This window comes from Dermacentor andersoni, chromosome 1 (genome assembly GCF_023375885.2).
Source record: "Dermacentor andersoni chromosome 1, qqDerAnde1_hic_scaffold, whole genome shotgun sequence".
Classification (NCBI taxonomy): domain Eukaryota; kingdom Metazoa; phylum Arthropoda; class Arachnida; order Ixodida; family Ixodidae; genus Dermacentor; species Dermacentor andersoni.
The window spans coordinates 109,423,017-109,449,912 of record NC_092814.1 but is presented as its reverse complement, the minus strand read 5'-3'; the positions used below and the strand labels follow the sequence as shown (position 1 = coordinate 109,449,912).

Genomic DNA, 26,896 nt, shown 5'->3' with positions numbered 1-26,896 from the left:
ATCGTTGTCATTCCGTTGTCGTCACGCTGTTATTATTCTTCTGTTGTCATTCCAGCATCATAATTTCATCGTAATCATGTAGTCGTCGTCATACCGTCATCATCAAGCCGTCTTAATCATGACATTGTCGCCATTCCATCACCATCATGCCATCGTTGTCACTGCGTCGTCTTCATACAGTCGTCATCATGCATTAGTGGTCACCGTCATGATACCGTCGTGGTTGCTCTATCGACATCATTCCCTCGTCGCCATTCCACCTTCGTCATCTCGTTGTCATTATGCCATCGTCACGCTGTCATCGTCATACTGTCGTCATTCCAGCATCGCCCGCCATGCCGTCTTTGTCAGACCACCGTTATACAATTGACGTCACGCCGTCTTGGTCGTTCCATCAACGTCAATCTGTCGTAGTCATTCCGCTGCCGTCAAGCCGTCGTCGTCATTCCGTCTTCATCATCGCGTCGTCGTCATGCCGCCGTGGTTGTTCCGACGTCGTGATTCCACCGTCGTTATTCCTCTTTCGCCACACCTCCGTCGTCCCTTGATCGTCGTCAGTGTTTTGTCGTCATTCCATTGTCGTCATTCCTTCGTCGTCATGCATGCGATCCGCATGTTCGAGCGCCACAACCTTACGCTGAGTGAGGCGTTTCCTGGTGAAAATTTGTCCACTTTGGTCGTGTGCTCTCTACTTGCATATGGGCGCGAAACAATAACATCATTCTTCACAAACACCAACGAAAGCGTCACCTAAACCGATTCCCAAGAAACGTGGGATCCACACATTTATTTCAGGATTCCAGTTTCATTTATATGCCAGCAAAAGCTTTGTTATTAGAAAAGAAACGGAAGGAGAGATTTGTCATATGAAGCTTTGAATTTCGCGCTTCAACCTCAGCTACGGTCCGTTATTATGACGTCATGGAATTCAAAATATTTTGGCATGTTTGGGCCGTTCCATATGTTCATTCTTAGTTTTTTTTTTTTTTGGAAGCATGTATCAAAACTCATCGGGTGGATTGTTTCAGTCCTCTTAGAATACGATGCTATCCCTCTATCAATAAACTCGTTGCAAGAATCCGCTCACTATGCGATTTGAGTTTCTTGGGTTCCGAAAGGTTAGTTTCCTACTACAGCTTAAAATGGCTCTTTAGTATCCCTTTAAGCCCGCAATCATCTCTGGTTCTTCATTAAAGTCATGTAGCATCCCTCCGTTTCTCAATGTCTGTGAAAAAAACGAGATAAGTGTTAAAGTCATGAAAAGAGGCCGGAAGTTCTCCAAGAAATCTTTCAGTATAACTGCTGTCTTTTCAAGTCGAGGCTCAGCCTACTGCGAACCTTTCAGCAAATCTGTCCTTTTGCATCTTATGTGGGAGAAGCATTTTAAATGCGCAAGAATTTCCATTCCTGCCCAACGAGGAAACCCGTCCGCGCGTCGGTCCGTCGATCCGTCCGTCCGTCACATAGGACGATCGCTTTCAAAATAGGACCCGCAGCAGCGAGCGAATTGACCTTCGTGCTGCCTCTCGATTCAGCGGGAACTGAGAAGCGAGAACACAGCGCACACGAAGCTATCAGCACTGGACGCACTCTGTTCCCATAATAGATAGCGCTCAACGGAGGGCGTGCGAGGCCCCGCCATACGCAGCCGCCGCCGGAGTACGGTTCATCGTGGTTGATAATGGTTCGACTAACGGATGAGGCGCTAAAGAGAAATAACCGCTTATAATGATCGAAACGTCATCAGTGCAGCTGCAGCGCCGCCACCTGCAGTAATTTTCTTGCGTCATCAATTCACCTTGCCCCGCCGTCCGCAGCAGTTCGTGCCGCCGCAGCGCTGCCGCTTATACTGATCGGATCAAGTCTCACAAGTTTGATAACGACACCGGGCTGCGCCGAGATGAGCGAGTGCCACAATGCTTACGCATACTTAGACAACTGCCAGAAGAGTTTCTGCGTGGATTTATCGCGCTTTCTTTCTGTAGGCAATGGCGCGCAGAAAATAATTTTGCGCATCATTACGTGCATATTGCTTGCTGCGTACACTCAGAAAATTTTTATACCCTCAAGGGTCCTGGTTGGTATTATGGATTACCGACTGTTAATGTTACACCTTACTATTAAGGCTATAAACGTTTATTGTACACGAAAACGAGCTCATACGCCTGCAATGAGAGAATCTGTAGTTGAAAACTATGCAATAATTCCGACTACGAAAATATTTGACTCGAGAACTTGACAACCATATCTATTGAAATTTGTTTTATGCAGTTGTCTTGTCGTCTCTGGCAGCTATCGTCATGTTTACTCGCAACAACAAAAAAAAAATCTCCAAATATAAAACGCCTTTTGTCCCCATAAAGGATTCAATCTTACCACTTAAAGGTGAGGGTGTTAGTCATGGGACAAACAAAGCTAGCCCTCTATGCACTCATCAGGGGTGTTAAAATATTTAGTGTCACATAGTAAGCAAAAGGACTTAAAATCACAAAAACATCTTTCCTACTTTTTAAGCTTCTTCCACTTGGATGCTTGGACATCTTTACGCACTGTGGCTTATGCACTCAACATTATAAAAGTTCCACTCTACACTAGCTCAAGCACATACGTTTATGGAAGTCATTGCTTAGTTATCCTCTGCCGTTAACGTGCATGGCTCTTTTCTTTATGGCCCACGCGTGCTCTTTGTTACCAGTGGGACATGTGTATGTTTTGTTTGCTAAAACACGCTATGCAGACATACGCTAAACACTTGTGAGGCACACACGAAGAATAACGCTTTCTATGCAAGTTGGGCATCGTTGCTAATGTGCTTTATACCAGACCTCTATGCATCAATCACACAAATTTCATAGGAACGCAGAAATGTTCTCGAAGTACGTAAATTCTATAGTCAGAAAGTGCTTAAGAAAGAGCAGTCTCAATGGTCCGTTCTTTTTCAGTCTCAGTCCCTTCTTTTTCGAAAGGAAGTACATAAATCGCAACGATGGGACATCATTCAGAATACCTCTTTTGCATAAAAGTAACGCCAGAGAGCCCTCCCTAAGGGGTCCACGATTTTCTGTCGTTGGTATGACCCCAGTCCTCTGCTGTGCACTCCGGATAGTGAGCGCCACACAACGTGGCCATTAAAGCTACCTGGAAATGAGACACACGAGTAATTTTGCTTTATGAGAGGAGTGCTCTTTTACCGCAGTATGAAGCCGGCAGTGTGCTTATGATAAAAACCTTTGCAATGTCGTCTATTGAACGTGTTCTCTTGACGTATACCATCGTGGTTAAGGGAGAAACTTTTGAACAATTAGTAACTGAGAAACTGCAGTTATTCCTACTCGTGCTGACGTATATCCGCATTATGCATTGGCTGTGGAAGCATTTTCACTTTAGTAGCGTTGATTGCAAAAGCATAAATAGTAAAAGAGAACTTCACGACTCTCCGACCTGGAATCCTTTTGTATGCAGCAAATATGATTTCTCAGAGTGATCACAGGGTAATTTTGATAACAAACGACGTGATAACAAGGTTGCCACTCGATGGTAAGACAGTTTTCACACTGAAAAAGCTTTTCGAATTCGGACCTGCATCTACAAAACAGTTCGTACTCCAGAGCCGTTGGTGAGAACCGGCGCCGGTCATTAGTGATAGCATATTGTGACGGGGATGACATCGTGGCAACAATAGGGGAACGGTCACGTGGCGCTGCATAGGAAAACGTCGACGGTCAAGACCGTCAAGTAGTCGCCGCCAGCGATTCGAGGAGCCGCCGAGATGGTTGCGCATGTCGTGACTTTGGAATCTGGCGGTTAAACATAACGAGGCATAATCATGGTAGTTTTTCAGTGGGGAGTTCTGGTTGAGTAGGCAGTTCTAGGTGAATGAGACCACTTCAGTCATTAAAGCAGACTACGTCTTCAGGAGATAAATACGAAGGATGAGGTCGTGAGGGCGCTCTTCGAAACGGCGAATAGACAGTGGCGCGGTAACCGGCGATGTCCACGCTTGCGAAGCACAGGCCAACGACGTGAGACACTCCCCGTCGGCAACTGCGGCAATAAGCGACGGTGCCGATGTGAGGAACTTTCGCAGACGATGACGGGAGCCAGCTCTCATAATGAAGATTTGCACTCCGGTGCCGACAAAGTACGGAACAGGCACACCTCCAACGCGAATTTGCTGATGGTTTTGAGGTGTCGGCAGGTCAGGAGAGCGTTTTGACGTCGATTGGCCAATGCAACGTCACCTCGGCGCATGATTCAGTCTCCTGAGACACGTCATCGAAAAACCAGCGAAGGGGAGTGGTGAACTGGTGATGACAGAGAGCGACAATCTTGTGGGGACAGTGAAAAACCACAGCGACGTGTAGCAATATCGCCAATGCGAGCGTGAAATTTTGCTTGTTTATTTTCTACGGGGCAGTGGTAGAGACCAGCCGGGTTCGACGCATTGAAGACTTCCAACGACGACGGTACAGTACTGGAAAATGCGGCCTACAATTAGGCTGTTGAAACGTATAGATTGGTCATGATGTGTCCGGCAGTGCGCTTGATCTCGAAATTGAGTAAGCAGCTAATTGAGTGGATACCGGCGAATTATTAATTCTTGCCGGACGACTGCCCGAGTGTGCGGAATGGCCGGCCCCGGGTCGACAGCGGGATAAGCCAGGACAGCGGGTGGGGAAATGATCTTGATCGCATGTCTGAGAATGCACACCAGGCTGTCAGTCGGGGACGGCTGAGAGTATAACCCTAGATTATAGCATTACGACGGGGCGGCAGTAATATGGGGTCGGACGACGAATTAGTATTTGAAGCGCCGACCCTTTGCATCCTTGAAACGCCGATAATCCTTAATGATGTGCTTGGAAGTTGCGTATTTCCTGAGTACAAGTAGAAGGCGTCGTTCGTGATGCTTTTAAGTACGTGGACAACACTTTCTCCTTTCGAGATCTGCTGGCCGACATCAGCAGGACACTGCCAACACATCTAAACTAAAGGCAACGTAGGATTTGACCTCGGGAAGTGAGCTCTCTCTCTTTGCGGCGTGCTGACGATCGAGGGCTTTTAGGAAAATATCACTAAGTGCATGCTTGTGAACGGCCCAGTTCGTGAGTTCGTCATCGTGCGTTTCAAACCCCAGACGGACCGTCCCGTTGATTGTGCATGCTGAGTCGTTCGTACATGCTGATCCAGCCTTCCACATTGACGAGGTGAGTAATGAAAAGAGTGCGAGGGTGTCAATTCTCAATGATGCAGTTGTCGATGAGGAACCGGCGTTGCCGTCTGTCGGCATGACGGAAGAGCCAAGGAGACGTCCAGAGCGCAGCTTTGCAATGCCATGAAATCTTGCATGTCGACCAAGACATCACGCAGAAGGAAGCAGGCCGAGTATAGTCCCAGGTACGCCACGTACACGATACATAGCATGTCTATGATGGTATACCAGTGTTACACAGTAGAGTCAGTATTGTGTTGTGATTGGGAGCCTCAAACATGAGACGCACCGCAACGATAATTCGCAATGAATCGGGTAGTTGGGAATAAACGCAATACAAATACAGAAATGAAACGAAAAGAGAGAAGCTGGAAAGCAATATTGCAAAGCGACACAAATCCTGCCACCTTGTTGGAAGGAATAGCACAAAAGAGGACTAGGCAACAGGAGTCATATGCTGTGTTGCCTAGCCTTATGTGTTGCCTTATTTCGTGCCATTTTTTCCAAGATGAACCTCTACAAAATAGGCCAACAGCAAGTCCTGCTCTACCACCATGGTTACGCGAACAGCTAACGGAATGTAAGCATCTTGGTCCCATTCACGGTCCAAACCCGCTAGAGGTTCCCTAGCTGACCGTGAGAACATTAGCCGACCCCAGGCCTTTGTCGATTCAAGTGTCGCCAGCAAAGTGGTCCCTACTGCTGTAACTGGTCTTCATATGATCTCGTTCTAAACATGCCACTACCACGTTCCTCCTAGCGGCCTTCGACTATTCGCTAAGCTACGTACCACATACGAGGCGTTAACTGCTGAATGATCCCTACTCGACAGCTTTTATTGAAGAGAATCTGTCTGCTTCTAAAATAAGCATATAAACATATAAGTTTTGTGATTTCAGGCCAAGCCAAGGATTCTTGGTGATAGCTTTCTGGAGCAGCACCGCGTTTTTCTGTGATTGACATCTCGGAGATTATCCTGTCAGCAAAATAAAAAAAATGGGGTTAAATTTTTTGGCTGCTGCCATTATTGTCAGCCTCAACTAAAATGACAATTTTAGTTGCGATTAGGATGAAGAAGTGGAGTTTGGCAGGTTATGTAATACGTAGAGCAGGTAACCACTAGAGTCTGCTAGCTTTAAAAAAATGAGTCCGAAGGGAAGAAAAAAAAAAAAAAGCCAAGGACGGCAGAAGGTAAGGTGACTTACAACGATAGCAAGCTTTCTGTTGTTTCGCAACAGCTTAGGCTTAGAGAAAATGACCGCAAGAGGACCAAAATTACGATACAGATGGCGACTATCAGCTGAAACATTAAACCACAGGGGAGAGAAACAGAAGACAAACAAGTATGTGCACGTGTTGGGGGGAAGGCAGCGCCAACCACTCAACCATGGACACGCATGCGCACTCTGATCAGTTAAGCTGTGACAGTTTTTCATTGTACAGGAAATTCGAAGGCTCGCTTATGCGCGTGCATCGCAATGACTGATATGGCACACCTCTACCATAAGATACCCTTCTTCGTTCCTGTGTCCGACTAGAACATCACTATTTTCAAAAGTTGGAGTGTACTTATATTAGGCTGGCAAAAAAAAATTATGAAAACTTAGGATAAGGCTGCGAGTGGTGAAAAAAAAAAACATTGTAGAGAAGTAGAAAGGGGAAGAGAGAAGCGAAGAAAAGAAAGTCAAGCAAGATTGCATCCGGTTTGCGACCAGACGGTGAAGGAGAGGTGATGGGACATGACGAGAAGGAAAAATGACATACTCTGAACGCTCACGCACTTGATCACCGCGTATTAAGAGCAAAGTTAAGGGACTAACACAACAGTATATTACATACATTATGCGCGAGTACATGATAGTCTAAGAAAAAAATGCGGAAGTACATGCCATACAATGCTTCCAGCATACAAAGGGTGTCCAATGGAGTAACAAAACGAACGGATGATGATGAGAGTGGGGGTGACGCAGACTTGAGGGAGGAATAGTTATATGGAATGATGAAGTTACAAAATGAGGGGTTATGTCGTGGCTTCGGTGTAACTGGAAATTTTCGGGAAATAATAATAATAGTAATAATAATAAGCTTTATTTCCATCAAAACGATGGAGGGGCCGTGGGTAAAAGCTGCTGAACAGCTTGACTAGAGCCCACGGTCCCCTCTACAAGGCAGTACAGGAGCATACATGAAACATACAGGAATACAAACATACAGAAACGCAAAATTGATTCGATTTAATGTATCGCAAGGAAATCAATATTAGAATTGTTCAAAAACATCAGATATCACGTGGCGCAGTTCGCGAACTGTAGTGCGACCTAAATCAATTCCACATTTATTCAGATCATTAAGAAGTTTAGGCAAAATATACGATAGTGTACCCATAGAATAGTTAGCACGGGGAGTGACCACCTTCCAGTATTCAGACTGACGTATAGTATAGGATGTAGGCTTTATTTCTAGCTTGGCTAGGTTGCGAAAGAAATTTCGATTTTCTTTTAATTCGCACTTAAAGGCAACAATTAGTCTAAGGCTAGTGTCATACTGAACTTAATAGGTTAAATGACGATAATAACCCTACCTTACTTAAATCGCAGATTGAACGGGATGCTTCACGCAACGAAGTAGGCAGAATTATTTCAAAGCAGAATATTCAGAAAGGACTAGCTTTAGAACAAATGGGCCCGTCATTAACATAGATGATGGCTGTCACGTCCGCTTCGCTACGTCCACTACATGCGTCCGACGTTTGTCGTGTCCATTTATGTTTCAATAACTATACAAAAGAAAACTCACGACGTTGTGCAACTGCATGACATCAAACTTTCTCTTTCTTGCGCAAACAACCTTACAACGTTTGTTCTTGGCTTTTAAACAGTGTACTCCGCCTCACCACCTCCGCTTACAAGTGTAGATATCCACCCGATTTTCTGTGCGCCTGCTGCTGTAAAGGATAAAGGCAGCCCACGAGCGGCCCCTTAGAGCTGATGGCTGTGAACGGGACGGCATTTTTGTTTTTTTCTCGGGACGCTTGTCGGTTTCTGTTCACGGGGCTGAAAGGTGCGAGCCGTCGTTGCGCGCCTTGCCGTCCACGTAGAAGAAAGGCTGGCTCTTTAGATGGGAGCAGCGAGGCGGCCTTTTTTTTCTATCTTCCCGAGCTGCTTCCACCTGCGCAGGCTCGGAGGGGAACGCTCTCGGCGAGCCGTTCGCGACAGCTGTCGCTGCGTCCAAGCTCGCCGGCGCTAACATGCCGGGTGATCGAGAGCGCTGGAGAAATGCGCACGCCCCCGCCCTCTATGCCCTACCCTCTCCCTCCCTCAACTACCGCTCTTCGCTGCTGCACCATCGGCGCCATCGTCAATGGCGGTGTTACGGTGTGTGTTTGGCGACAGTGGTCTTCTGCGCACTGGCAACAAAACTTTTGGCCTCGTCTTTTCTTCGTCTGCACGCATTTGCCGCCACCTTCATAGGAAGCAAGTGGGGCGGGAGGATCTTGACGCGTTTGCATGCACGGCCGCCGCCGGGTTGGCCATCAAGCGCGACTATCGCCAGTGGGGCGCCGCCATAACTCACGAGCTAATCGGCTGAGTGTGCACAGACGGCCGAATTAATGCGCCGCGCGTGCGCACGTTCCAAACACTCAGTGGGAGCGGCACCCGAGAAGAACGCGAGGGCTTTGCCGCATCAACTACGGAATCGCTGTCTGCCGTGGTTGCATGGCTCCAGAGTCGTCGCACCACGAGGGAAGACCAACTGGCTAATCAGCACTGCAGCGGACCGCGCTTTGTTTGAACGCGTTGGTGCACCGGACAAGTGAGAAGTGTTACTGAACGCTTCGCGGCTTTCAGACGGCTGTTGTGAGGCGATCCAGGCGAGTGAGCTTTAGAGAGAGAGACAGAGAGTGGGGGACAAGCACAAGAGCGAAACGGAGGGCGGTGATAGCTGTACACGGAGCGCTACTTCCGAATTTCGTTCCCTTCTGTTTCCATTTGAACCATTCAGCCTTAGCGCTACCACTCTGCAGTGCTCTTTAAATTGCCGCAGCAGCCGCCGCCCGTGCTACAGCTATACCGCGTCACATCATGTGCAGATCGCACCTACATAGAATACGCAGCGCATTATGTATGACGGCCAGTCAACCAAGTCGTGCAACAATACAAGCAGTGAAATTCTGCAATTGTAGCTCTATTCAAATAAACGGGTGAACACTGTAAACCAACAAGCCTACAATCTTGGATACCAGCCATATTTAAAAATTACATCCCTCTTTCGAGAATGCACACAGTGCTGTTAGGTAATTGAGCTTTTACTCCTTTCTTTATTGACAGTGAACACCGCGAAAATTTTAATCTGTTATAAAATACAAACAATAGACGTTTGTGATTATCACTGTCGAATGGTTTCGGTACACCTGAAACTGCTTGAACACGTTGTGGGTTTTACATTGAAGCTGTCTATGGCTAGGGTTCCGTGCATTTTTGTTCTGCACGAGCGAAAACCGTGAACCGATCCTGAAGATATTGCAATACCAGGCCGATCGGCGGCGGAGGTGAAGATATTAAGCTGATAAGAACAGATACTACACCTAGAGTGCACTAGACTATGGTCGAGTGGGCCGAACGGCGCTGTCTCGCTTAGGCGCCGCGTGTGGAAATATTTTGCGAGGGCGCTGCGAGCGAACTGGATCAACAAGACTGGATTGGGGTGGAGGCGCGCTTCGGCTGCATATTCAACGTAATTTCGCTGCGGGCCCTGAGACCGATTGCACGCGTACGCTCCTATGATAGTGATTTATTTCCGCTGCAAATCTTGATTAACACCTTTTTGCTACGTATACATATTTCAGGCATGTGTTATACAACACGACGTCCTCAATTTTGCTGTCGTTGTCAAGTGTGTCGTCTGCTAGCGAGCGCGCGTTCTTGCGCGGACGCTGGCGGACGCCCAGTTTTTCTTGCAAAAAGTCTGTGCAGTAAAATTTTGTATGGTTTTACTTGCATTGGTGTGCCCGCGACTCTTGTCGGCCGGTACCAATTGTAGTTTCAGCCAGGTGAACTGCTGTGTTTAACATTGTTTTCTAAATGCAGCACGTAATTTTTCCCACAGAGGCCGCCTATCTGCTACATTAAGCTACGTAAGAAAATTTTGTTGATATCGTGTCATTTGACGCGCGCTTATTGTTGGTGCAATATTGATCAGGGACAATGATGAAAGAAAACAATATTATAGTGAAATAAACCAGGTTCATTAACTGCGCGGCGCGAAGAGATGCAGATGACCAGTGTACTTCTAGGTAAATCTAAGGCTACATAAAAATATATATCCACGACATATATGTAAGAGAGAATTATAAAATATTCTAAATGCACTGACTGAAAAAAATGAAAACTCCCGACCGTAATAAGCGTGTTTCTTTTGAAAGCTGCACCAGCCCCAGTTGAAACAATCGACTTTCCGAGAAAAGGAATCGAGGCAATTATTGGACGTTAATATGAACAGTGTTAGGGAAAATATATTGCATATGTACTCAGACTGAATCGGGGAGACTGGGAAGCCTTTACCAATGTAATCTCCGTGGCTTGTTTGGCCATCTCCTTCAACGTGTCAGCAGGTGAAATGGTATAGAAACATATATTCTAATCGACTGGCATTTGCTATGCAGACCGTATTCGACTTCACAATTCACTATTAAAAATTATTGAATAACCGTTTCCGTTCGAATGTAACGAATAACAGCACTTTTGAAGCTTCGAAGGTGAGGGGCCGATGCAAGTGAGGACTCTTGTTCCGAATGATTGTGCTGTCGGAGAGTCGTGGCCTTTGCGTAGAGGCACACCAGTTCCTGAGAGAATTAACGCACGGGTGCTAATCGGTTCTGGTGAACAAGCTCCTAGCTGTCATTCAATATAAACGCCCCATTTTGGGACAGCCTGTAAATCTACAAACTTGATTCAGGCAAGAAAAACATTTTTTTTGACAGTCTCACCATGTCTGCAAGACTGTAATCCATTAAAACTGGGTGCGCAATGGGGTACCACAGATATCCTCTACAACGAACACAGCAGATCTACAAATATCTCTGCGTGTATATGAGGCATGCCGTTCCTTTAAATGCTTCGTTATTGTCCTTATGATAGTGCACCGGATAACTGAAAGCAGCCATTTATAATACAGAAACTGCTTAGTTGAGCGGACGTACAGTCATGAACGGCATTGCATTTAGGTATGAAATATAAGATAAACGTAACATGTATTTCTCAGAAATCAGACTCGAGAATGATTTCTTTCATTTATTCCCCTAGAGAAAAGCCGAAGGACGCAGCTAGCTTCTTTTTTTTTTCTTTAATTGATCGAATTCTAGTTTTTTACGTATGGCGATATGCTTATGAGGCACCCTATTCAGTTCTCACCGCTGGAATTCTTTAACGTGCGCCTAAACAGAATTACACGAGTGTTTTTCTATTTCCTTCCCATCGAATTCCGGTACCTGGTTTGGACCCGTGAGCTCTAGTTTAGGAGCGCAACGCCATATCAACTTAATAGCGAAGGTGTTAAGGGATACTTTCCCCACTATCGCGTCCGCGTGCAGAAAAAATCCCAAAGATAGCCCAATACCGGGCCGACCTGCGGCGGAGGTGCAGTTCGCCATTAAGGGGCCCACATGCACAGCTTCGCTGACCATCCTTCTTCACAGAGTGGAAGGGCACTGAGTTTTGTTGTTGTTGTTAAGGATGGACTCGATAAAAAAGTTCACATGGCTTACATTGTAAAATAATTTACACCCTCAATGTGTCTATAACTCACACCCTTAGGGTGTGTATCATATAAGAAACACAATAAGGGTGTGAGTTATAGACACATTTACACTCTTTTTCCCTTTAAAGGGTTTAAATTATTTTCCAGTTTATGTGCCAAAGATTAGCATATATTGTCACGTGGTAGTGACGGTGAAGAAAGCAGCCGAACTGGGAAAGACGAAACTAGCCTTTCATTGGGCAATCTTGTGCCCTCAAAAACAGGCTACACTCAAAGAACGGCGACAGCGGCGAACACAGTCGGTGATCGTCGAAAATCTGATCAGCTGGTTAAGCGCGTCGGCTTTTATACGTCAGGCGTCGAATGTTCCAGAGTTATCGCTGGGACCCGCGTGCCTTCCACAAAGTTCTACATTATTCGCGTCGCGCACACATGCAATCAGATTACACAAGGTTCGGTCACAGACAGCGGATGGAAGCATCAATAACATTCCAAAAAATTCCGATACATGCAGGCGCGTCCTGCGCTGTGCAATAATATTTGTAGCATTGCCATTTGTTGGGCGTGTTGGTAAATTGAAAGCATATTTAGCGCCAGCAAACAAGGACGGAAGGGAGCGCATTGTGTTGTCGTCTCCCTTCCGTCCTTGTTTGCTGGCGCTAAATATGCTTTCAATAATATTTGTTAGGAAGTAAAACATGTCGCCCGATAAAGACAAAACAAGTACAGTACACGTGTCAATATAATCGCTACCTAAAACTGTTTTCGGCGCCTGCGTGCCGACCGCAATAAAAGAACCCGTGCCAATTACTCCGCGTTCTGTTACGCGAGAAAAACGGGAACATGAATGGTATCTTGCACTGCCGTTTTTTTCTTTTTCTATCAAAATACTTCTCGTGAATCTGGGTAGAGGGCGCCGGATGGGGCCGATATGTTTTATTTGTTTGAAGCGGCAATCAGGACGTTTACATATGTTTTTTCCGGCTGCGCTTCGCAAGACCTATTGATAAAAACTATATGCGCAAAAATACACACGAGGAATACATACTGCTTGAAGAACAAGAAAAATATTTGTTCTCCAACGGGAACCGTCCAATAACATAGTAGAATCAAAGCCAACACTGCGGCCGCAGGCACAGTCACCGAGCGGCATTAAAGATCAGTAAAATGAAATGAAGAAGAGAAAGAAAGGCAGCCATTCCTAAGGCATAAATACATGTCATATCCAATTATAAACACCATTTGAGCGGTCTGATCGCACACAGTAGCGCGCGAAGCAATACGAGCGACCCCGCCCAACAGTATCGCCAGCAGTTTCCAACGGCGCAACTTTGACATAGCCTAATCCACTTCGATCGCAGCGCCGCCACAGTATTTTTCGTCGTGGCGCGCCTCACCGCAAAGCATGCGCCGCCCCAGCCGCTCGTCCCACTCAACCGCATTCTAGTACACTCTAACTACACCTTGACCCGCGTCGTCCATGTTTCAGTTTGCACAGCTCTCTCTTTGTGGGCGTCCCAAGCGCTTGTATATCTATTTTGCTTTCCTTCCGCTCTCCCGTGGTGGCGGTCCCATCGAAACGATAAGCGCGTCTAATTACCTCCGGCTCCTCGGGGCGGCGGTCCCGTCGTCCAATGCGAATGTAGTTCGTACCTTTGTTCAAAATTCTGTGTCAGCTCTGTGTCATGTGCTAAACAGCTTCGCTGGTCATCCACCTTCACAGAGTGGAATGGCTCATGATTTTTTTCTTTCTTATATGTGAACATTGACGAACAGTATAGTAACATAACCGCCGTGGCAGCAACTCTCCGGGTCATTCGGGAGCAATGAGAAGGTGTTCGTTTCGTTTTATGGCATTCTATTTTATTTATTTACTGCGTCATTATTTACTTATAAATAGTATTGTAAAGTATTACAATTATTGCGGTCTTCTCTGTTTGCGCCAGAACTGTGCCAGTTTCCGGACACTTTTAAAGGATATGAGAAATTCTCCGAGTGCGCTTCTGTGCGCTTCTAGTTTGACCGGCGCAATATGGCAGAATGCGGAAACAAAGCATTTTCACCAGTCGGCGCCACCTTATTCTCTGCACCCTCGCTATTTGCACGTCACTCTCAATTTCACTACATATTGATGTGAGAGGGAGGATAGCCATATTGTGCAGGGTAACAAAAAACGCTAGGGAAAGCCGGCGTGCCCTATTTCGCGTATCCTCATTGGCGTCACTCATCTTTCCCATTTGTTTCTGCGACGGCTTGCGAAGTTACAGCGGCTCCGCTGCATTGTCCGCCCTGAGGGACTCGCAAGGTGGTCGACTTTCCTCACTGTTTATCTGTGGTTTCGTTCCAATTTGTAAGTTAAAGCGCAATATGTAGGTCACTGCCTTGGGATCACTGAGGCGTTCGTTGAATTGAATCTAATTAAGCCAGCAACGTGTGAAATATTCAGACGATTTACTTTTTTGTTGCTATATCGGTACAATGATAAAACAAGACTAAGTGCACTGACTTCACGGATGCATGCAAAAGGAGTAATTCCTAATGACAGTGCTCCATGGGAACGTTGAGCATGAGAAAGCCCACCCATGATGAGGCTGCTGCCCGGGAACAAAAAATTATGTCCGCTGATAATATATATATATATATATATATATATATATATATATATATATGTATATATATATATATATATATATATATATATATATATATATATATATATATATATATATATATATATATATAATAAATAAATCGCCCTCATTATTTCTCTCTCAAGTTACGCCGTCGGAGTGCCTCCTCTGAATTTCGCTCGTGCTATAACTCCACAGAAACGCGCTCAGGCTGGTGTTTGAATGAGGCCGTGCGCGAAGTGCTCCCTCATTGCTAATTGTGCCGCCAATGGAGTCTAGAACAGCCACTAGGACCGGCCGCTTATTTACACAATATCTGCGGCAGTGCACAGGAGAACGCTTGAACCCCATGGCGAAATAAAATGGTGAGAGGAAATATGATTCGCCCCTCGCGCCGTAAGCGCGCCACTCACGAAGTGCGCCGCTATATGGCGCGGTCTTCTCACACTCTCAGCGCGAGTGATAATTGCGCCCCGAGCGACAGTCTGAAATCACCGCTTTCTTTCTGTTATTGCTGCACTATAAGCGGATAAAAACAGCAACACGAGAATGAGAAAGGTTCGCCATCATATTGGCGCGATGTGTGCGAAATCAGTGCTTTCCGCGTGCATGAACAGAAAAGAAGCAACAGAAGGTTAATTGAGCCGACCGCGCAAGACTCAGTGCGGGCTGTCGCCGCTCCTCGTTGCGCCCCCTCGATCAAATCGCTCCCCCACCCCATCTTCGTCTCCGGCCCAATCCAACGGCCTGGAACCTCTCCTCCCTCCCTGAACAACCATCCATTGCAATCACAGATGCATTTGTTTGCGTAACACGTCAAAGCGGCTGTGAAAGAAACGAGTATGTCTGGAACGTTAGCCAGACCCCCCGGAGAATCTTCGAGCGCCGGATGAGGATTTACTGCGTCATTCCAAAAGAAATGGCACGGTTGTGCCTTAGTGCTTCTCGCGCCCTACTATGCGGCGGTAATAAAAAAGCAAAATAGAACACGAGACAGAATAGAATTAAGAAGAAAGCGAGCGAGACCGGGCATGACGTCGACCTTTGGTTCTTTAAAACTCCGTTAAGGGCTGTGCGTACGGAAAATCGCGTTAGAATTTCATTAGTTTAGTGCTTTTGTCAAACCTCGGGCTTACGCGAGCTCGTAGGCAATTCGAAACGTCATCGTGCTTTTATTTTTAGCCAATGGATTTTCTTCCACCTGTCTTGTTAAAAGGCGCATTTAGGCAGGGAACACCTTTAAATCTCAAGAGGACCGCTTTCACTTAACGTCTACAACTTATTCTATAGCGTCAACAGTTATGAAAACGAGGCCCGAGAAAGCTTCTAAGAAATAATCATGCCGATATGTGACAGTCGAAGAACCTCCCCTAGAAAGAAAGCTAAAAATTGAGGTGTCCAGGAAGTATTATACAACCAAAAATAACGTCGCCCTCATTAAGCTGTGAACTCTTAGCTACCATATTTCTGCAATGAGTCAATTACTAGACCTCCTAAATACGCCCAAATCAGCTAAGCACAGAAATACTCGAAGGCGACACGCAACGTAAATGTGATTGTACAGCGCAAAATTAAAAGTCAGGGAACGGCCTCCTAATCCTCGAAGAGTCCATAACGACCACGAGCGTTCTCTCTGTCAACTCATTTGGTGAATTTACTCCACCGTATCGAAACTTTCAGGTTACAATCAGAACCACCGTATGATAGAACAGGCGGCCTGTTGAATCATCACAGAAAAGAGGCCACTCTTAAGAGACTAACCATAATCTTCTTGGACTGCCATGTGCCACGGTTGATGAATGCTTGTATCCTATTGGCAATAGGTCTCGACGTGACCAGCGTGATCGTGTCGTTCTCTCTATTCTAGAAGCAACTTACTTGGCTTCCCGCTTTGTAGCGTATATTTTTTTCTTCGTTCTTCGCACTTGTGGCGCTTGTGCAGTGAGTTTCGAGACCTCGTACTTTTTCTTTCGTTTAGTCTTAAAGCGAAGCTTTCTTTGCAAACTCACCCTGACTTTACTGACCGTGGCTGCTGGGTGCTGCTACTATCTTGCCAAATTGCTCACACTTAAAGAAAAAAAAAACAAAGAATGACAGGCCCGACGGTGCGATCAAACCACCGGACCCCCAAGCACAGCAGCAAGATGCTCTAACCATTAGGCCACAATCGCAGGTATGCTTTTATCGTGCCAACGCAGACGAGCTCTTAAGAGGCGATCGCCGCGTGTGTCGCATTGCGTAGCACGGGTTCGCGAGAGCCCGCACGTGTGCGCCAGTTTCTTTCACGCCAAGGACGCAGGAAGCAAATTGACAAGCGTGGCGCCTTTCTTTAACCACTTCACGAAAGCTTCGCATCACATAGATTCCAAGATATGCATAATTTTCTTTTCGCCTGGTCTTTTACTCAGTCTGTTCCTGAATAAGTGCGACCAGTGGTGATCTTCCCTTGGTTCTTACTTCCACGCACTATTGTTTGGCATGGTTTTCCTTTTGTCTTTGTTTTTGCTCTTTCTTCCTTCTTTCCTTTCCTTCACCCATTTTTCGTTTTTATGCTTCCAACCACTCGTTGCTGATGTGTAGCTGGGTATCGGGCTTTTCTTTGCCTTTGTATGTTTCTATGTTTACAAACAAAATAAGAATATAAGAGAAAAATTGTTAGGATGCAGGCTATAGCAAACGAAGGTACGAGGTATAGTATATACATACAGCAATATGACTCACAGGGCATGCACTTTGTCATGACTGCTTACCAAGAAGTCACCATAGCAGAAAGAAATGCTATGAGGCAATCAAACGCGCTAGAGGTGAGCTCTAGCAGAGAGAGAGAGAAAGAGAGAGAGAGAAAGGCAGAGAGGTTAGCCAGAGGCGAATTTCCGGTTTGCTACCCCGTACTGGGGCGAGGGATATAGGGGTTGGAATGAGTGTAAAGAGAGAGAAAAAAAATAAAAGAAAAAGAAATTTGCAACATCGACGCGACCTCCGCACAGCTTCCCCATAACGTTTTTTGCGTCACCTTTAAATTACGGGGTTTTACGTGCCAAAACCACTTTCTGATTATGAGGCACGCCGTAGTGGAGGACTGCGGAAATTTTGACCACCTACGGTTCTTTAACGTGCACCTAAATCTAAGTACACAGGTGTTTTCGCATTTCGTCTCCATCGAAATGCGGCCGCCTTGGCCGGGATTCAATCCCGCGACCTCGTGCTCAGCTTGCCGTCACCTTTCACCCTCGTATGAAAAAAATGAGGTTCATTGAAACAGATGATTGTTTTGTTACTGACCAATGAGAAATCGCCAACAGATGCAATGCTTATTTTCATTCTGTGTTCAGTCCTCCTACTCCTTCGTCTCTGAAATCCAGTACAGGACGGCGCGCACTGCCATCTGACATGTCGGATGTTGCTTTGTTTGAACAAGGTATATTTTCCCTGCTACTTAATTTAGACACACAAATGTCGCCTGGCTCTGATTCTATTTTTAATGAGTTTCTGAAGCGATACGCTGAATGGGTCTCTAAATATTTACTTCTCATATTTAAAGCTTCTTTAGAGCAACATTGCTTACCAACTGATTGGTTACAGGCTAGAATAGTACCAGTACACAAATCTGGAAGCAAACACATTCCTGATAACTATAGACCTATTTCTATCATTTGAACCTGTTCCAGAATGCTTGAGCATATCTTGGCAAAGTGCTTATCCGAACACTTTGAGGACACCAAGAAGCTAAATCCCAATCAGCATGGTTTCAGACGGAAGTTATCTACTGTTACCCAACTTCTAGAAACACTGCACGATTTTTCGAAGGCAATGAATGACAGAGATCACGTGGATGCAATTTGCTTGGACGTGTCCAAAGTTTTTGACGATGTTCCACATGAAGAGCTTGTTAATAAGCTGGTTGAGCTTGGTGTAAACAGGAATACCGTGCTGTGGATAAAAGCATACCTCACCAACAGAACTCAGTTCGTGGATGTAAATGCCCCAGAATCCGACGTCCTTGGGGTACCCTCTGGTGTCCCTCAGGGGTCTGTGCTAGGTCTCCTATTATTTTTATGCAGCATTAATGACATTGCAGTTTCCATCCCGCCCCCATGTTACAGTCCGCCTGTTCGCAAATGATTGTTTAAATTACTCGGTTATCTGAAAACAAGAAGACAAGTTCACACTAAGCTCTGCATTGAACACTAATATTCAATAGTGTACAGCATACAAAAGGAAAATTAATCATGCAAGAACATCACACATTACAATTACAAACAGAACCAAAAACGTATTTTCTTTTCATTATGAAATGAACGGGCAGTCTTTACCACTAGTCAACCATTTCAAATATTTAGGCGTCACTATATCATCAAATTTAAACTGGCACACACATATCGATAACATATGCTCTAAAGCCGAAACTAAGTTTTTGGTTTATCAGAAGAAAACTAAACCTTGCTACCACAAAAGAAAAACTAACAGCCTATCTAGCACTGGTACGTCCGACACTGGAATATGCGAGCGTCGTATGGGATCCGCATCATACAAACCAAGTTGATAAGATTGAACAAATTCACAGAATGGCGGCTAGGTTCGGTTTATCTAGATTCAAATTTACATATTCAGTGACATGCTCCGTGAGCTAAACTTACCTTCACTTTCAAACCGAAGAAAGGTCGCTTGGCTAAAATTTCTTTATCTGTTGCGCAATAGTAACTTCATTCTAAACACAAGCTCTTACTTGAAGCAGCGTTCCTCACGAGCTGTGCGAACTTCTCACTATCAGATTACGCTCATGCCGGCCCGAATTAATTCCATTAAGTACTCTTTCTTTCCAAGAACAATAGCAGAATGAAATGTCCTGACTCAGGTTCTCTTATACAAGCAGATAACCTGCTCAATTTCGAACACTCTCTGTCCCGTTACTTATCCAAATAGAAATTCTTGTCATTCTCTAGTCTTTCTTACCAAGTCTTTCGTGGAAGTTTCAATTTTCACTGGTCTGAAACCCATCGTGCTGTTGCGGCTATTGTCGGTGAATATGTTGCATTTCCGGCCTGGATCCACACGGCCGCTGGGTGATTGTGTTATCGTGGTTGCTTGTATCCAGTTAGTTGAACTAGGTTTATATAAATGTTGTACTTGTGGCTGTGTGCACATGTTGAGTTGCATTGTTTGCATCCACCCTGTAATGACCTTACGGCTGACAGTATTCATAAATAAATAAATCGCCTAAGGCCATGCAAGCGCTTCTTGGGATCGAATGGCCTGTGTGAACGACTGTGATTGGAGCGCCTTTTCTGTTACCTGAGCAATAGCACATTGCAGCTGAGAGCAATGCGCTAGCCGCTGGTAGCCGTGGACAGACCTTAACACCAACAGAGCCAAGATCCCACCCAACGCGAATAGTCGGAAAATAATGACCCTCAGAACTATATCTACAGCTTCTGACACAGCTAGCTGGGCCAGATAGAGATGCAGAAATTGAATATCCAGAAGAGCACTAATGTCGGCATACACTGAACCCCGGGTCACACAGGAGGGAACGGTACATGGTCTACAGAGAGGGACAAATAGCCGCTTCCAAGGTGACGCACCCTGACCGCCAGCTATGGGAGAGGGCAGCTCTAACATAGCTGCGATTTCGAGAGCTCTCGAAATCTCAGCTATGTTAGAGCTGCCCTCTGACCCAGCTGCATCTCTAAACCCGCTATGAAAATCAATCAATCAATCAATCAATCAATCAATCAATCAATCAATCAATCAATCAATCAATCAATCAATCAATCAATCAATCAATCAATCAATCAATCAATCAATCAATCAATCAATCAATCAATCAATCAATCAATAAATAAATAAATAAATAAATAAATAAATCAATCAATCAATCAATCAATCAATCAATCAATCAATCAATCAATCAAAATATTTGTTTATTTTTTCAAAGTACGATTACAACAAGAAGGATATGCAGAAGAGGGTCCCAAGCTCACAATACCGTACCGGGACCCTCTGTGCATGATTATTGAATAGAAAATTACGAAATTAGCAGAGAAATATAGAATTAACCAGACCAACAGAAGAATCGGGTACATACACGCAAGATTGCCGCGCGACTGGCCGCTCGAGGCACTTTGCGTGTATTCGCGGGCTCCTTTCCCGCCCGGAAAAATACTTTTATCCAGCACGTATTGAGGAACAGAAAGCTGTATCGGGAGCTTTTTCATATCGCTGTACAATTTTCTCATTGGCACTTTCCAGCTAAATATAATATTTGGGAAGCTGATTAATTAATTAAGACTAAGTATCTAATTAGGCGGAATGAAAAAAATAGTTTGAGTATCTCCAAGCGACGGTAAACAGAATTACCTTTGTTGTGTCCAGCTACGTGGTATTTGGATATCTTAAAGCTCTGGCTAAAATTAGCTATATGGCGCCCAAGAAGACCGGTGACTGGTGCCCCTGCAGCAATTACCGTGCTCTCAACAAGGCCACTGTCCCGGACCGGTACCCAATAGTTCACATTCAGGATTTTATGTCGTCACTGCACGGCTGCACCATATTTAGCAAGGTCGACTTGGTGAAAGCCTAGTACCAGATTCCTGTGGAACCCTCAGATAGTCCAAAGACCCCCATATATATTTGGCCTGTTCAAATATCTGTGCATGCCTTTCGGTCTTCGTAATGCGACCCAAACATTTCAGCGTTTCGTCGACCAGGTATTACATGGCTTGACGTGCTGCTTTGCCTATCTTGACGACATCCTCGTCTACAACACCATCGCAGGAGTTCACAAGCTCAAGTACTCGCAAGATTCAGGAATTTTGGTCTTGTCATTAACGGACCGAAGTGCGAGTTCGGCGTTACAGAGTTGGATTTCCTTGGCCATCGTGTCAACGCACACGGCATTTGTCCACTCCCGACCCGCGTCACAGCCATCCGTGAGTTTCTTCAGCCATCCACCACCAGGCAACTGCGCGAATTTCTTGGTCTCGCCAACTATTACCGCCGCTTCATTCCTCGCTGCGCCTATTTCGGCCCTGAGGGTAAAATAAATAAATAAATAAATATACTGCAGCCTCGTCACGGCCTTCACTCGGGCCTCAAGACACCGAATACTCCCGTGGCCTGGAACGACACCGCTGGCCGCGCGTTTAGAGGCATCGAAAGGGCCATTGCCAGCGCGACGCTCCTCGTCCACCCCAAATGCGACACCCCAACATCTGTCATGGTTGTCGCATCGGACACCGCTGTCGGTGCAGTCTTGCAGCAGTTCGTTGCTGATGCTTGGCAACCCATCGCCTTCTTTTCCAAGAAGCTTGCGCCCCCTGAGCGCCGCTACAACACGTTTGAACGAGAGCTGATCGCCATCTATTTGGCTGTGAAGCACTTTCGACATTTTCTCGAGGGACGCTCCTTCCATGTCCTTACCGACCATGAATCATTGACTACTGCCCTAGCGTCCAGCAGCATCTCCTACGCACTCCGCGAAATCAGACAGCTCGCCTATATTTCAGAATATACCGGCGACAGTCGTCACGTCAGCGGAAAATCTAACGCAGTTGCCTACGCATGTACTTTCTCGCACCGCCATCCATGCAACGAACCACGGCCCACCGGTCATCGAATTCATGGCCGTGGCTATACCTCCCAGAGTGTCGACGCCGAGCTGATTGGCACGAGCGGTACCTCTCTAGTGTTTGAAGGTTTCTTGAAGGTTCCTCACTGCCAAGTGCCCTTGTTTGTGATACGACGACCGGACGTCCTCGCCCTTACGCGTGCCTCGCCCATAGCGCCGGGCCGTCTTTGCGGAGTTTTGCATTAAGTTAGAGTTGTGGGAGGGGGAGGAGGAAAGGTGAGCACTGAAACTACCTTCGCAGAGCCGAAGGATTTGCCACCCTGTCATCGGGTGATAACTTGCTATTACAAGATTTTCCAGTCGTAGTTGTATGCCAAATGTGTTTTGCTCTTTTTCTTCGGTTTTATTATTTCATTTCTTTTTCTGCACGTCGAAAGCGCTCATGTTTTCGTGTTACCGACGGCTATCTTGCACAACATATTCAAGTAGCGTTCCGTCTGAAACTCTTCATACGTCGCAAGGGCGTAAAATTAATTTCCCTCAGCAGAGACGTATTATGTCGGTGACATCGATGTCCATTCTGAAACAGTTATTTGTCCTAAGAAAATTAGGTACTTAATAGTTGCTTCGTCTTACTTTTTCGCCATATAGTGTGTTAGAAAAAAAAAACAATGAAAACTTGGCTAACATTTGTAAGTCCAATGACGCGCCATCCATATACTGGGTAAGGACCAGACTCTCAACAGCTGCGCGAAGCCGAGATACGGAGTGGTGAATCTTATTTCACGGCTTCATAGGGCTGCTATTTCAAACAGATATCAAAACAAAGACAAAACTTGGGCGGCCGGCCTTGTTTATCTTGCGACAGACGCAGCAGCTTTGGAGCTCAATCAAAAGCAGGCAGACGCTGAATGAGGGGAGCACGTACGAAAGCAGCGGCACAACAATAAAGAAGAGTGGGGGCCAAATTAAAAAAAAGCGCAAGCGAAAAGGCGCGCAAACAGGTTTGCTTTCAGCAACCGCAGACGTGCGTTCTTTGCCGCCATTCGAAGACGAGGCAGTGGCTGCTCATTCTTTATTGGTCCCACCGTGGCCCAGTAGCCGAAAGAAAGAAGGCGAGTCAATCATGCTGGGCGTAAGCACCATCACAGCCTAGTTAGAAGGCCTCGTGACTGCTGCTGCCGTGATTGAATGCCGAAGCAGAGTAGAACGTCCCATAGGCCCGTCGATAGAATGGAGCCTCCATTGGTTGTCTGTAGAAGAAATAGGGAATCCCAGAATGCACTGCGGGCTCTGTGTGTACCAGAATTCAGCACGGCGGTGTCTCTCTCAATAGGCATGGAGCGTGTCCCTTCTCACTTCATCGACGCGAGGTCTAATGTTCGATTCAGCGAAATGAACAAATTCCATAAGAAAGAAATTCCATTCGCTTCCATAAGAATACTGCAATATGCAACAAAATACGGCAGCATCCCCGCCAAGTTTGAGCGATTCATCCGATTCTGAACTCATTTACTGCGACAGTAACAGTCTTTCACCGCCTACACCACCATCTTTGAATAGCAACTGCTTTGCCATGCATTCAACGTTGTCCTCAACTATCTGAAGTATTGCCTGTTCTCAGCTCCGAAATACATGCAGATGTCACTGCTCTCGGAGTATGTGTGGCGTTCTAAATACGCAGAAGTCCCCACGCATCAGAGCAGCGAGTCAGCGCATCCAGCTGTCAACTGCCCACTGACGCGGCCACATTGCCGCGAAACTCAGTGGCGGTGGCAAAATTTTGTTTTCTTCGCTCTGTGGCGAGGTGAAATTGAGGATAAGGAATGTGTGTGTGTGTGTAGAGAGGGAGAGAGAAAGAGAGAAGAAAACGCATTGATGTTAAACGGGTTGCACCCGATTTTCTTCCATGCACTGGAGAAGAGGAAGTGGGAAAAAGAGGGAAATGGATAATAAGTGATGCGCGCGCACTCAGAAGAGCTTTCACCGTGCACTCAAACGTGCAGAGAGTGCTAAGGATAAATATGCGTGTGTGCCTAGTTTGCTATGCGGTCTTTTGGTGATTACATTTACAGATGCATGACATTGATGCTCAACTTTCCTCCAGCGCAGATTATTAGTGTGCAGTAGAACTGACTGTGTTGCCTCTGCTCTTTCAAAATTAAAACAGTCACAATATAGAAGAGAGGAGTGGACGGGGTGATAGCTTTGCACTATGAAAAGCCTCGTTCACATTTCAATTCATGGTGCAAACTTACCAACTAACCCCGCTTTCTCATCTATGCAGTTCTCCCACTCAGTACGAGGTCGTGGGTTTTGTTCCGAACTGCGGCAACTACATTTTGATGTGGGTGGAAGGCAAATTCGAGAATATTTAGTGAGCTATCGGTACACAATCAACAACTCCAGGTGGTCAAAAGTAATCTGTAGCTATTTACTGTGAGGCTCCACTATAGCATAATTGAAACTTTAGAATGTAAAACCACGTCAATTTCTTCTCCTTCATCATCATCGTTATCATAATTATCATATGATTTGTACTGAAGGCACTGGGCAGTGGGCATGGTGCTGGTGTGCTGGTGCAAGAGAAGACGACGAGAAGTGCTTGCTTCCCCGTTACGATATAGCGCCGACCTGTTTACGCCTAGCGCTACAACCTATATCTAGTTACCCTTCTGCTAGGCGAACACCCCCATTGCATTTGGTGGAGCTGCTGGGTTTCTCTTCGACATCCTGGAACTCCGCAGCCGAACGCTACCACCAGCTGTTGCAATGGATGAACCGGGACCGTCCCAGGCTGCTGCTCCCGTGCCCCCCGCCATCGTCTGTTCTGGTGTCATCCGGCAGCGCGATCCGGCTATATTTAGCGGCACAGACGACCACGACGTGGAAGACTGGCTCGCCGAATATGACCGTGTAAGCGCCTATAATAAGTGGGACGACCGCGCCAAGCTCACAAATGTCATCTTTTACTTGACTGACGTGGCAAACCTATGGTTCCACAATCATGAAGCCGATTTTACCACCTGGTCGGCTTTCACGGCAACTTTGGCAGAGGTCTTCGGCCGTCCCGCCGTTCGCCGGCTTCGCGCTGAGCAGCGCTTGCGTGGTCGAGTTCAACGCCAGGAGGAGACCTTCACTAGTTATATTGAAGACGTGCTCTCGCTATGCAAGCGCGTCAACTCATCTATGGACGAAGCTGACAAGATTAAGCACGTCATGAAAGGCATCGATGACCAAGCCTTCCAGATGCTCGTCGCGAAGAGTCCGCGGACGATTGCCGAGGTCGTACAGCTCTGTCAGCACTACGACGAGCTGCGCAAGCAGCATGCATCAACGCGCGCTGCTCAGCAGGACACCACGGATCTATCTCCGTTGGATTTCGGCCGCGACGCTGCCGATATCTCTGCTTTAATGCCGGAGATAAAGCAGTTCATCCGTCAGGAAGTGGCACGCCAACTCTCTCTGGCGAACAGCACACCAGAGCCGTCGACAACCTTGGCTCCCTCGCTTCGCCACGTCATTCAGACCCAAGTTGCCGCGGCGCTGCCATCTGCCCCTCCTCCGCAGCCTGCAGCTGGACCGCTCACTTACGCTGACGTTGTTGCCCGGCCTTACGCTCCTCCGGCTCCTGATGCCTACCGGGCCACTGGCACCTTCCATGTGCCGCCGCCACCTTCACGCCCGATGGTCGTCCCTTACTCGGCCGCTGGAGCCCCTGTCGTCAACCCGTGGCGTACATCAGACAACCGGCCAATATGCTATTTCTGCCATTTTCCGGGCCACGTAGCACGATTCTGCCGCCGTCGCAGCCCCCGTTTACCTGCCAGTGGGGGCGCCTCAAGCTACAGGCCTGCTCGACTTCCGCGTCAGGACCCATCTAGCCTTCCTCCGGACTCATCTTACAGTCGCCTCCCTTTCGATGCACGCCGGTCACCTTCCCCACGTCGCCGATCCATTTCCCCGATGGTTCGCCGACCCAGCCCAGCCCGTGAGGAAAACTAACAGTCGCAGTTCCAGAGGCAAGAACTGCGTTTACGTCGAACATTTCAAGGCCTCATTCTAACCCGGCGAACGAAATTGAACTGTCCGTAGACGGCGTCACCGTACACGCACTTATCGACACCGGAGCCGCCGTTTCTATTATTAGTGAGAAGCTTTGCCGCAATTTGAACAAGGTGACCATTCCCCTTACCTCTCTTTCTCTGCGTACGGCAACCTCGCATCGCATTCAGCCTTCAGCGTCGTGCACACCCCGGGTTGTCATTCAAAGCGTTATGTATGTTATAGAATTTGTCGTCCTACCTCGTTCCTCACACGACGTTATTCTTGGATGGAATTTCTTATCTGTCAATCAAGCTATTATCGACTGCGCTCGTGCCGAACTTATGTTATCAGTGCCGTGCTGCGACCATGACGACCATTCTTCTCCTAAAGTTGTTGCCGCCTCTGACATCGATATCGCACCTTTCTCCGCCGCTCTGGTTCCTGTGTCCTGTAACTCTGCTGCGAACTCATCTGTTCTGTTTACACCGTCGGCCACTTGTGCGCGCCGCCGGAACTTTCTACTTCCGTTTGCTGTCGTCACTTTTTGCGACGGTTCTGCTGCGCTTTACGTGTGCAATCCGTCCGCCTGCCCATCATCCCTACTCCGCGGCGAGTGCCTGGGTACCGCTGAAGCTTTCGATAGCGTTCTCCCGGCCACCATTTTTGGCGACACGGCATCACTTC

The 26,896-nt window shown here is 46.7% G+C and overlaps 1 protein-coding gene across 1 annotated transcript in view; it reads right to left on the bottom strand.

The window, feature by feature from the left end:
* The window catches only part of LOC126545605 (coactosin-like protein), an 829,152-nt gene that overhangs the window by 160,888 nt on the left and 641,368 nt on the right, over positions 1 to 26,896 (bottom strand). The gene's annotated exons all lie outside the window — the stretch shown is intronic.